At 33.0% G+C, this 13,485-nt stretch overlaps 1 long non-coding RNA gene across 1 annotated transcript; it reads left to right on the forward strand.

Moving 5' to 3' along the window:
• Positions 1–390: 390 nt before the first annotated feature.
• LOC128550680 (uncharacterized) lies at positions 391–7,143 on the forward strand. Its single transcript, XR_008368374.1, has 3 exons — positions 391–1,015; positions 5,196–5,306; positions 7,069–7,143. It is a non-coding gene; the product is annotated as an uncharacterized LOC128550680 (long non-coding RNA).
• Positions 7,144–13,485: the final 6,342 nt, after the last annotated feature.

Consider the following 13,485-nt stretch of genomic DNA (forward strand, 5'->3'; position numbering starts at 1 on the left):
TCACTCTGATCCGTGACATTCCGTGCAAAGCATTGTTGTAAATTATCTAAATACATGTACACTGCTGACTACTGTGCAAATTAAACCAACTAGAGCTAATGCGGTCTTTCAATCAAATCGAGTCTGCAATTTGCCTGGTCCGCGGTGCTTCCGAGGTTTTGTTAATATTTTGTTATTATTAATTTATTAAGTATCTACTTAAGGAATTTTACAAAAGCAGTTGATAATTTTAGGTTTTTATTTATCAATAACATCTTTACATCTTTTAACGATGTTTCAGCAAACAACTTTTTTTCTTTACACTACACTATTTTCTTTGACTTTTATGCCCCCAAAGGTGGGCATATTAAGATCGCATTGTCCGTCCGTCCGTCCGGCAATCAGGTGTAGCGTGATTATCACACGGTCGTGACCAGGTCCACGGTTTATATATGTTTTTCAAAACCTGCCCAAATGCTTATTCTTTGTTCAATATTTGCAAAATTTTGCATATTAAATTCTCAAAGATAGCTTTTGTAAATTACATAATTTGATTTTGATTTTATATTCCTGAAATTTAAATATATTGATTTGAATATGCCCAATTTGACGTATTTTACCGGCTTTTATGGTGCTTCAGAAAAAACTTGCAGAACACAGTAACTTATCTTTTTCACGAATCAGATTGTCTTAAAACTTGCTAGAGGTGTTAAATATTGTGCATGGGACTGTTGTTTGTGAATAGCTACTCAAAATAATAAGATTTACACGCTCTGAAAATCACCTTTTTGTCTAAAAATCTACGAAAAACATGGCCGCGGTGCGCAAATAATGAGTTGGTTATTTCAAAAATGTCCTATTATTCTTCAGTAAAACTTCTTGTTAATTTAAGACTCTAATAACTTGCTTGACATACCCATAGGCAAATATCTGTTATCGGTGTAATTACACCTTTAGAGAAAAGCGTGATTCGCACGTTTTAATTTCATCATTCGCCGCCTGAAGAGACAAGATGGCGGAGCTTGCGAAATCGAAAGTAAGTAGATTTGCACTTTTGAAATAAAATCTTGTAGATTCTAGATCTTTCTGATTGACAGTCACTTGTTTATCTTATTTATCTGTTTCCACATATAATATGGATCTAGTAGATTACATACAACCAGTTTAAAATAATAACACCTACAGTAGTGTGCGGGTGCTCTAAGACTTCTAGAAGTTCTTCAGCCAAAGCCTGGCCAGAGTGACATAATTTTACAATATAGATCTAGGTCTACTAAGCAGTTGTAATTGTGATTTATTAGCTGTTTTCAACTACTGAAATTCGAAAAAAGTGATCCGTAATTAGATGTTCAGTTAGAAATGTAATCCAAAAATTTAAAACGGGATCCATATCATATGGAACAGAGGAGATATTGAGATATTTTGAAATTAATTTAAAAAAAAAAACATTTATCAAAAGGGGATTCGGTTAAAGGTAAATTTTATCTAACGTCGCTTTTTGAAACAATGAACATAAGCTCTGTAGAGCTTTTGAGCGACCCTTTTTTAAGAACAGTTAAAACCAATTATACCTTACCCCCAGCAATTTGCGAGTACCCATTTACAGCTGGGCCGACTGAGGCAATCATGATAAAGTGCCTTACCCAAGGTCACACCGCAATGGGAGTTGCCAGGAATCGAACCTGGGGCCTTCACCTCTGTAGGACAGCGTAATAGCCCTATCAACCAATGCGTCCGCACGAGTTCTTCATTGATTTATGTTAAATTATGTGGTATGTAAGTTGTTGGCTCAGCTCAATCCAGGGGTCGTGGGTTCGAGCCCCAGTGGGGTCAGGACTTCTCATATGACACTAGTACTGGTTATTCCAAGAAGCGGACTCGAGAGTGGTTCCAGTAAGCTTAAACTCTGCACATTTAAAGCAAAATACTCTTTTTTTTCATTACCAACATCTTACTCTCACCAATATTTCACATCTTGTGATGGAACCCTCTTCACAAAAAATGTAGTGAAAAAGTACAAAATTTTAATGTGGAACACTACAATTTCATAACCCCATTAGTTTTCTAAGTCCTAATGTTTTTCTAAGATCTTTATCCTTTCAGCTGTGAAGACACAGTATGTTTTTTTTGTTTAATAGATCAACTTTCTCAGACATTTGATGAATGTATATACACCCAAAAATGTCCCCTTTGCAACTTTTTAGTTGTTAAGTGTCAGATTTCTTTTATTTTTTTTTTTAAATAAAATTAGATTATACTTTATTTGAGCCGTACCATGAGAAAACCAACATACCGTAGTTGGTTTGCGACCAGCATGGATCCAGACCAGCCTGCGCATTTGCACAGTGTGGTCAGGATCCATGCTGTTCGCTAACAGTTTCTCTAATTCCAAGAGGCTTTAAAAGCGAACAGCATGGTTCTTGATCAGACTGCGCAGATGCGCAGGCTGTCTGGATCAATGCTGGTCACAAATCCACTATGTTGGTTTTCTCGTGGCACGGCTCATTTTCCTTGAAAGGGAGTTACAGTTGATAAAAAAGCAGCTTTCAATTTGACATATTAAGGACTGTTCAACATTCAAAAAGCCAAAAGTGATGTCCCCTGTGCACCCTTTTTTGACATTCATTTAATTTACCATTATATAAGAAACTCTGGACAATTTAAAATTCATAGTTTGCATTTTTTCAGAAGTAACCAGTTTTCAAGTTAAAAAGTGGAAACATCAATTGTTTGGCTTCTCAAGCTCTTAAGTTTACCCACATATATGTAAATGTTCACAAGTGAATATTGTGTAGTCGAGAAAAAATGTACTTACTATGAACATATTCTATGAATATATATTTTGCTGCAATTTGTCCCCTGTGCATCTTCTTAGTAACATAATAAAGTATGTATGAATTTTACTGTCACATTTTACCATGCATGGTATTTTGTCATTTTCTACTCTCTGTAAGCAGTGCATGTAGAATAAATGATTTCAATGTGTTGGTTATGTTTAAAGTCACTTATTTTTCATTTAAAGGAACACATGCTGTTGAATAAGCATGTGTTTGTTGTGAAATTTTTTTTATGAACAGTAAACTAATAATGCATGAATATTATACTGATTTTCAGTATGTGTCCCCTGTGCATCTGCAATATAACTCAATTTTGAGTTGAAAATTTTAGAAATTAAGATTACTGGACATTCTTGAAATTTGGCATGTTTTAAACATTCAAAATTTGAGGAAAAATTAGGTTTTATAATAATATGTTAATTAATTTTCATTAAGCAACAAATTTTCTAGGTAAAATTTTATTTTCATGTCAGATTTGTGCAGAAAGGCTGATTTTAAAAACCAGTCTCCACAAACATTTGATTGAATAAGTTTCAAACTATACACATTACACCTATATCTTATATGTTGAAAATATAACTGTTAATATATTTCCTTATCATAAAACACTGCAACATTTATCACCCATCATACTGCAATTGAAATTCACTGAACTTTCAAATTAAAGGCTGAACTATTTTCTGATAGTTTTTTCTCAACACTTTCCCAAAGTTATTTCCTTGAATTTTGAAGTATTTGCTATCATATAAAATAGGTGACCACCATAAGAAATAGGTTTTCAACTGTATGTCCCACTTTTTCTTCATTATTTTGAAAACCACCCAAATATAGAACAATCTGAATGTCCAATTATTTTGACTAAGTTGGAATAGGTAAAGGTAAATGTAATTTTTATTTACCTTTGCTTTGTGAAACAATTAACATAAGCTCCGTAGAGCTTTTTAGCGACCCTTTTTCAAGAACAGTTAAATACACAGAGCTAACTTAATTCTGTTTTACTGTTACAGTAAATAATAATTAAAGACACTGATTCTGGTGTGCCTGGTATGTGGCCTATGGGGATGATAAGGTCTGGTATTGGAGGTAAGGGCCAATACACAAGTCTGGACCATTGATAGACTTGCTTTTGTTTATCATAATAAGCTACTGTATACATGTAGCTACTGTGCAGTAAATGAATTGCAGGTGATATTTCTCACCTTTGTAGCAAATCAGTTCTCACCTTTATAACCAGTTTGGAAAGCTTGATTGAATTAGGGCTAAATTTAATACACAAAGTGATAAGATAAAACAGTGTTTTTATCATATTTTTGATTTACATCTCATCATTGCTGTTTTTTTTTTTTTATCAAAAATGTAAAAAATGCATTCAGGCACTTAGCTTTCAGAAATAATAAATTATGTGTATTTTGAACAATGATATATCTTTATTGCTGGATTTCATTATACATAAAAGAAACGTTATTTAGACAGCACTAGGGGAATTATGCATTTTTAATATATAAAATCCTTCTGTCCATATCCCCTTTTTATCTATTAAAAATGCAACTGACGTCTTCTGTAATTTCTAATAAATTCAGCAATTACAATTTTTTGCAGGTTTTATTTTGTTACTTTTGATAAAAAGATCATAATCATTGAATAAACAAACTTGTAATTTCTCTTAAATAATTATTTTATTGTTAAGGAGTGAGAATTGCTTTGCTATAAGAGTTATAATTTAACTGGCCAGGACATTACTCAACATGACTGAGCAATCAGTATTAGTATATTATCAGTTAAAATAATTTTGTGTACATTCTGAAAAGAAAAAAGAAAAAAAACAGCAATGCATAACATAGGAAATAACCAATTTATCTGTAGGCAATAAAATTTATGATTCTCTGGCAATATCAAGTCTACAGGGGTTTTATGGACCCTAATCTGACTGGACCAGACAGGATCTTGTATATTGGGGATTAAAAAGTCTGGTATTTGAGGGGTGGGGGGGGGGAGGGGGAGGGGTCACTTATATTATAGCTCTCATGTTATTACTGATACATTTTTATTAAATAAAGCATGTGATCCAGATCATTTTACTCAGGAGTTTTAATGTATATATAAGTTACTACAAAATTAATGCTTACTAAAAAAAATCTTTCATCATTATACATTATGTTATCTACGGTGAAACTTTATATAACTAAGAAAATGACCACTGATACTTCCCCATTTATTGATATTGAGTTGAATTAATATTAATTAGAAAATAGTATGTTCCAAGTGGTGATTTTTTTTTCATAAAATAAAATTGTTGTCTGCATTTCAGATATTTCCTCATAGCTGATCACTCCACTGTAACAAACCTATATTATCAACACATATAAATGTATATTTCAGATTGGTACTTGAAAGTCAATGGTTGATCATGATGACCATCTTTAATTTAATGGGGAAAGATTAACCAATATTTGCAGCTGGAGAGGCTATCACCACAGTTCAATGATTTAGGTAAGGATGGACATTCTTACAGATCTATATGAACATGGTGAACGGTTCTTTATAAAAGTATTTGTAAGTTATACTATATAAGTTACAAATCTCATAGACTAGCCACTAGACTGATAATTAAGAATTATTGAAAAAAACTCACACTTTGTCATTTTTCTTACTTTGATGTAATAGTGTCAGATGCCACTCTAATTTAGTGATTTTATTTTGGAGAAATTACTTTTATGTAACCACAGATTGTAGACTAGCTATATTCACAATTTTAGAAATATTTTTTTAAATATATTATAATCTAGGTATCAGTGTGTTTACTGGCAAACATGCCATTAGTGCATTATATAGACATGATAATTTGTAGTGTCAGTATTACAGATACTGGTATGTTAAAAGGAAAAGTATGGCAATAGGATTTGGAAAAAAACTTTGCCCATATTTATCAAAGTTCTTAGACTTAAAAATCATTCTAATGTTAAGATTTAGAGAGTAAAATCAGGGGTCACACTGGGAATTTTTTTCTCTGAGCCACTGCTTTTTCCGAAGATAAAATTATAAGGCCAACAACGGCGAAGCGCATAGCATTGACGTTCTTGTAGGATACTTATATGTACCAAAGTACCTTACTACTCAAGAAATTAATATAGTTATTACATATTTCTTAGTAACCCTTTAAAAAGTATTTAGAAAATCTTTTGTGTTAATTTCTAAAATTATATTTTTATAAACATCTGCACTTTAATAAAAAAAATTCTAAAAATCACATTTAAAATGTGCACATTGCCTATAAGTGGGTGGGGTTCGATGCTTTCGCATGTTATATTCTCGAAAATTACTTCAAATAAGAGCTCCATTTGCAACATTTGTCTTTTTTTTCTTAAATGTAGACTTTTTTTTTTGGCTTTTATTAAGATTGCACTAAAAAATTCTCGTCAGCAATGACAGAAATATCGAAAATCACGGTCGCGAAAACGGTGACAAATTCGGAAAACGTAAGATAGAATTAAATATTTGATAAAATACCTATGTTTTGTTGCTTTTCTTTTCATCATAGCTATTCAATACTTACAATTTCTGTTGTCTAAAGCCATTTTTATTTGTTTTTGCTCAAACTAACCCTCGGCAATCATAGAAATTTGTCTAACGGCCGACTGCTCATTTAAAAAATATCAAGTGCACAAAAAGAAAATTTAATTATCGTTTGTTATTCAATAATCTAATATCGCCAGGTAACTGCCTGATCAAATAAAAATTGCAAATTGGCTCCCTCCCTTTCAATAACGGATGTTGTGTCTACACAGATTATCGATTTTTCACACCTTTTGGTTCGTAAAACTGGCAATATTTGTAGTTTTGGGACAGACATAGTTCGGGCCATTTTTCGCCAATTAGAAAATTTCGGAGCCACATTTAATTTTTTGTCGCAAATGGCTCAAGTGGCGATCGACAGCGTGACCCCTGAAAATACTTAAAGTTTGTAAAGCAGTTAAAGTGTTTTCATTATATTATGTATGTATGGTGACAGTTGACATAAAATATTTTTAAATAAAGCAAAAATTTCTCTTAAAAGGAATTGGGAACTTTATTTAATATTGAAATCTTTGTTTTGAAAATTGAAATATTACCAAAATGTAGGTACAGTGTATGTAGAAACTGAGTCCTTTTGCTTTTATAACATGTTATTGTTTTTTTTTACCTCTGTGCTTTATATCATCTTTGCACTATAGATTTTTTCTAAAAGTAATCTAAAATATTAATATACTTCCAGTTAAGACAATGAAATAGAAGAACTTCATGCTAACACTTGCATCAGTGGAAGTACTTCTTATTGGATAGATAATTTACAGGTCAGTGATATTTGTAAGTTTTATATCAATTTTTTGTTTTGCCTTTTTAAACTCATTTTAAATGGAGCGTGAACTGCATAGGTGGATTAATCCATCATACACAATGTTTAGCTCGACTACTCAACCTGGCCTAAGCATTGGTTCAAGTTTATTTCTTAAGTTAAATATATTTTGGGTTTCAAAATATACTGTATCACTTTTGACAAGGGACACTGTCAGCAATATTTTCAGATTTGATCCCCCATTTTTATTTAGAAATTTGATTAACATTATCCATAATGATAATTATCTCTGGCAATGCATTGCAGAAAGGGGCCCAAATTTTACAAGGCTAGACTATTGATAGACTAGCTTCTGTTTTATCATAACACTACTAAAAAGCTACTGTTCAGTACACAGATTGCATGTGACAATTTTCATTTTTACGCAAACCCAATCTTACCTTTACAACAAGTTTAGAACATTTGATTAAATTTAGGCTTAATAGTGATAAGATACAATAGTACTTTCATTTTATGATGAATAAATTTTTTATTACAATGACATTAATTAAAATGCAATGGAGCACTTCATTAATTTCTAATAAAATCCAGCAGTGATTTTTTTCTGGTTTTATTTTGTTACTAGATCAATCTAATAATTGATAAAAAGTACTTGTCATTTCTCTTATTGTGTTTTAAATACATTTTAATTATTTTTGTTAGATAAGGTAAAGTTTTCTAAAAGGATAAAGAATTGCGTTGCTGTAAGAGTTAAATTTTAATTGGGTTGGGACATTACTCAACATGGACTGAGAAATTACAATTAGTATATCATCAACTAAAAGTGTGTATATTCTGAAAAAAGCTGCATTTCAATCAATAAATGCAAAACACTGGAAATAACCAATTATGTTGAAACATATCTCTAAAATTTATGACCCTCGACATGGACTACATGTCAAATTCACAGGTGTTTTATGAATCCTTATCAAATTGGTTTGGACAGGATCCTGTTTTAGGGGGGATTATAAATATATAGGAATAAATTTATCTAGTTGACCTAAAAGAAAATGTAGGCTAAAATTGTCCATATAGGTAGTTTGGCCCAGAATTTGGTAAAAAATGAGCTTTATATAAGATCTTGTCATCAAACCTATCGAAAACCAAGGTAGGTAAACTTGGTTGAAATTTTGACTTAAAAAAATTTGAGCACAAAAACTTTAGAACACTATCTTATCAGGTTTTTCTTGTTTTTTTTCTTGTGTTGTTTTCTTGTTTTTGTTTTTTTTTGTTTTTTTTTGCTACAATTAAAATGTTGAATGTCAGTGTGACCTTCATATAAGTAGCATATTATTAAGCAAAAAGCAGACTTGTTAAAAACTGTTTTTAAAAGGAAAATGTTTTGGATAAAACCAAATTTAGCTATTTCAGTATGCAATATATTTGTCTTTTGATACTGAAATTTAACTTAATTAAGTGACATCATTATAAAATATTTTTCTATCTGTTTTAGGTCAGCCATCAGCTTTTGAAGCTGCTTTCTTGGACATCATGCTGTCCATGGGTTCATACCATATGCCAGGCTTTATACATGGTCAAAGAAGATGAATTTGTTATTCAATTTGTAAAATTTGATTTAAGGAGGATTTCATATATGATGATTATATTCAGCAGATTATCTTCAAGTGTGCACTTCATAGAATCACAGTTTCTAGGAGGTTTCAGTTTAAAGTTAGATTAATTGAAAATAAGTAAACCTATCATACTCACCAGGGCATCGGCATTGGCATTACACCAGTTTTTAGTTTTTCTTCCAGTCCATATTTTAAAAGGAAGTATTGAAACTTACAACAGTAATTTTATCTTTAAACCCATGTTTTATGCAAAAGTACATAACTCCATCAAGGATTTGACTGAACTATGGCCTTTGAAACTTTTGTACTTGTATTATAATAGTCTCAAATAGGAAAGAGTTAATAACACTGTGTGAGAAATTTTGGGTTTGAATTATGCCCCCTTTTGGGCCCTTTGAAATTGGTTCAGTTTTTGTACAAGTCCACATTTTGACATATAGCTTTGAATCTTTAAACACTAATTTTTCCCATTACAATGATATAACTTAAATAGTTTTTTCAACATCATCACCCACATCATATGACACGAGATGCATAACTCTTGCACCAAAATTTAATAAATTATGCCCTTTTTTGCTTAAAATGTACTTGTATAGTGTTTTGATACACTTTATGTTTATCTCTCATATTACATAATATTTAAACAGACTTAGTTATTATGCAATATCTTCATCAGCCATTGAGCCATTAGTTGGTGTTTAGACCTTATAATTGTAAAACATAAATAAATGTTGAAAGTTTCATAAAAGATCGTTTCTTTATATGATTTTCCATATAGATCAAACTCCCTTCCAGTTTAAACCCATCCAGTTTGTTAAACACTTCTTGAAAAATATTTTTAAAGAGTCTTAGAGTTTCATCCCCGATAACTATAATTGAGCCGCGCCATGAGAAAATAACATAGTGGGTTTGCGACTAGCTTGGACCGGACCAGGCTTGCACCCGCGCAGTCTTGTCAGGATCCATGCTGTAAATAACAGTTTCCCAATTCCAATAGGCTTTAAAAGCAAACAGCATGGATCCTGACCAGAATGTGCGAATGTGCAGGATTTTCGGATCCATGTGGTCGCAAACCAACTATGTTGGTTTTCTCATGGCACGGCTATATTTTTTGATTGACCTATTTAAAATAATTATATGTTAGACTTCATTTACCCGAGGGGTATTTTGTCGAACGTCATGCTGTAATCTAAAGTCATAATTGATGTCATAATGGTCTCTTACCAGTCCATGCGTCAACCGTTGTTTATCGCAGAATATATAGAGCTTTTTTTCCCTTTGGGTTTATTAGTAATCAAGGCGTAAGTCCGGGTGGTTAAATTACTGAAGCATCAGAACGATGAACCTTGGTAATTAGAAAATGAAATAAAAGAAGGCCTCGATTGTTTTCATTCTGACATGCACATGCACACTTGGGGAAAAGGGGGGTTATATTTTTTTTCCAGAGTTTGTCAGTCGGTCGGTATGCATCGGTTTCCGGATAACTCAAAACTCTTGAGGCCTAGGATCATTAAGTTGATAGGAGATTGGTCATATAAGTCCAACTTACATAAAATATATTGAAAAAATGAAAATATCTAAAAAAAGATTGGGGCCTCCGTGGCCGAGTGGTTAAGGTCGCTGACTTCAAAAACACTTGCCCTTCATCGATGTGGGTTCGAGCCTCACTCGGGGCGTTGAATTCTTCATGTGAGGAAGCCATCCAGCTGGCTTAGGAAGGTCAGTGGGTTTTACCCAGGGGCCCGCTCGTGATGACATAATGCACGGAGGGGCACCTTTGGGGGCTTCCTCCACCATTAAAGCTGGAAAGGTGCCATATGACCTATCATGTGTCGGTGCGACGTTTAAAACCAAAAAAAAAAAGACAATTATTTTTTATTAAAAAAAAATCACATTTTTTCAAGGAATGTGGCTTTGATGCCACGCCCCATTTGATACGCGCCTGGATACCAATTATTTATACCCGTTGGTGCAGAAATATTCCTGAATAAAAAAAGTGAATGGCCTGATTCAATGGTGAAAGTTTGATTACTCAGCAATTTTGTCTTGATTTTTTGTTTATATCAAGTACATAATCATATAAAACGAGTTTTATATATAAAAGTAAGAAAAGTGCATTTTTTTAGAAATTACAACAAACAATATATCACTATTTGATCATTTATATGGCATATAATTTTATATATCATAATGGTAAATAATCTAAAAGCTAAGACCGCCCGTGCGATTATCACAGCTATACCCGAAACCGTGTGATTCTCAAAACCGTTTTTTGTAGAGCCCGTTGTCCAAATGATTGTTCGGTGTCCGTCCGTATTTCGTTGTCCTGACCATAAGTTTGTCATTGATTGATTTTGGGATTTTAAATAATTATCCAATTGTTCACCAATCATTAGACGGCGTGTCGCGCGCAACACCCCAGTAGACATCTTACGGTCAAGGTCACACTGAGTTTAAAGGTCAAATACGGCCATTATTGACTTTGTCTGGACAATACTTCGTCTTGAATGTGGGATTATAAAATGACTGGCACAATTGTTCACCATCGTGAGATGGTGTGTTGCATGAAAAACCAGCGTCAATATCTAATGGTCAAGGTCACACTTGGAGTTTTAATGGTCAAATATTGCTATAATTGACCGGCATTGAATGGGGATTTTAAAATAATTTGGCACACTTCTTCACCACCATGAGATGGCGTATCGCGCGCAACGCCTGTGTCAATATCTCAAAGGTTAAGGTCAGACTTGAAATTTAAAGGTCAAATATGGCTATAATTGACCTTGTTCGGACAATAACTTTGTCCCTTTAATGTGGGATTATAAAATAACCTGACACAACTGTTTTATTTGGCACAAATGTTTTGTCTCGGTGAGACAGAGTTTCGTGTGCAACTCCCAGTCCTTTTGACAGCCGGCAGGCTCGAATGTTGCCCTTGGGCATCTCGTTTTCAAAGTATATATGTCTAATACTAAGACCGCCCGTGCGATTATCACGGCATACCCGAAAAACCCTGTGAATTCTCACGCCGTTTTTTTTAGGATGTGGCTTTGATGCACACGCCCGATTTGATACGCGCCCGAATACCCAATTATTTATACCGTTTATGCTGAAATCAATCCTGAATAATATTATTTTTCATAATGGTTTTATATGTCTAAAACTAAGACCACTCGTGCGATTATCACGGCTATACCCGAAGCCGTGTGATTCTCACGCCGCCGCGTAGTTATCGCAAATACGGAAAACCCTTTAAAAACTTTGAATTGAATACTTTATTACTTTTCCATTATTTTTTCAAAATAGGTTGCTTTGATGCTCACTTTAGAGTTGCCCAGAATATTAAATAAATAAATAAATAACCCCCCAAAAAAATGCCAGTACCCGCCCCGGCCCTGGAATTTTTTAATAGTTTATCAGCTCGTGGTTATGCTTTCAGTCCAATTTAGATGAAAAATTGAATAACTGAAACTATTTTAAAAAGAAAAGGGAATATTTTCATGAAAAAAACTTTTTTTTCAAGGTATGTGGCTTTGATGCTCACCTCAGAATTTATACGCGCCTGAATAGCCATATTTTATACCCGTTGATGCAGAAATCATTCCCGAACATTTTATGTATCATTTTGGAAATTTTTGTACAAATAAAACCGCCCGTGCGATTATCACGGCTATACCCGAAACCGTGTGATTCTCAGCCCCCCGAGTATTTATCACAATAACGGGAACCTTTAAGACAACTTTGAATATGAAATACTTTATTAATTTTCCCTTTTTTAAAATAGTTGTTTTGGTGCTCACCCCGAGTTTCTTCACACCGAATATTAAAAGAAAAAAATACGCCATTAAATGCTGGAATTATTCTTGAAAAAAAAATTTTACATCGTACTCGTATTTTTATATGTCTTAAACCAGGAAGGTCTAATATGTATCGTTGTTCCCGCTTAGACTAACAATGTCCGTTCGATTTTAACGGCCACACGCCCGAACCGCAAAAATGCTAAGTAACCGCCCTGCCCCGTTTTTTTTTTTTAAAGAATCAACTCGTCGTTAAACATTGATTTTAATGCCCCTACACGGAAAATCACGTCGAAAATTTAAATTTAACAGGAGGCTGTGTTGCCACGCAGATAATTGCTCAATACAGAATATTTATTTTCTTTAAATAGAAATAAATATATTTTCATCAAAAATGTTTTTACATTTTAGTGTGCACCCTTGCGATGGCCTCAAGCCACGCATCAGAAAATAAAGTTTTTTAAAAAAAGATGCAGAAGTCTTTCTGAATCATTTTGCATTATAAAGGTATATCTATATACCTACAAATTTCGCGCCTGCATAGAATTTATCGTAGTAATACCCCCCCTAGCCGCCTGGATTATTTTAAAAATTGTATCAGTTTTATAATATTCGGTTTAAAAATAAATGTACGGACACGTGTTAAAAACTATTCTTAAAAGGTCTGAAACATTTGTTTATGAAAAAAAAAACACTTTCCTTTTCTTAAAACTATGTTGCTTTGATGCACACACGAGTTGCTACGCACCTGTATATTAAATATCATTCCTGATAACTTGTACGTGGTTTTTTGTATATATGTCTAAAAATAAAAACACCCGTATATTTACATACGCTGTACGTCATATTTCTCTATCAAAAGGCGTCAATTATAATTTCCCCCCTGGGTTTCTATAAAGACCTATTAGTCATCATAAAACATTTCG

This window comes from Mercenaria mercenaria, chromosome 18 (genome assembly GCF_021730395.1).
Source record: "Mercenaria mercenaria strain notata chromosome 18, MADL_Memer_1, whole genome shotgun sequence".
NCBI lineage: Eukaryota > Metazoa > Mollusca > Bivalvia > Venerida > Veneridae > Mercenaria > Mercenaria mercenaria.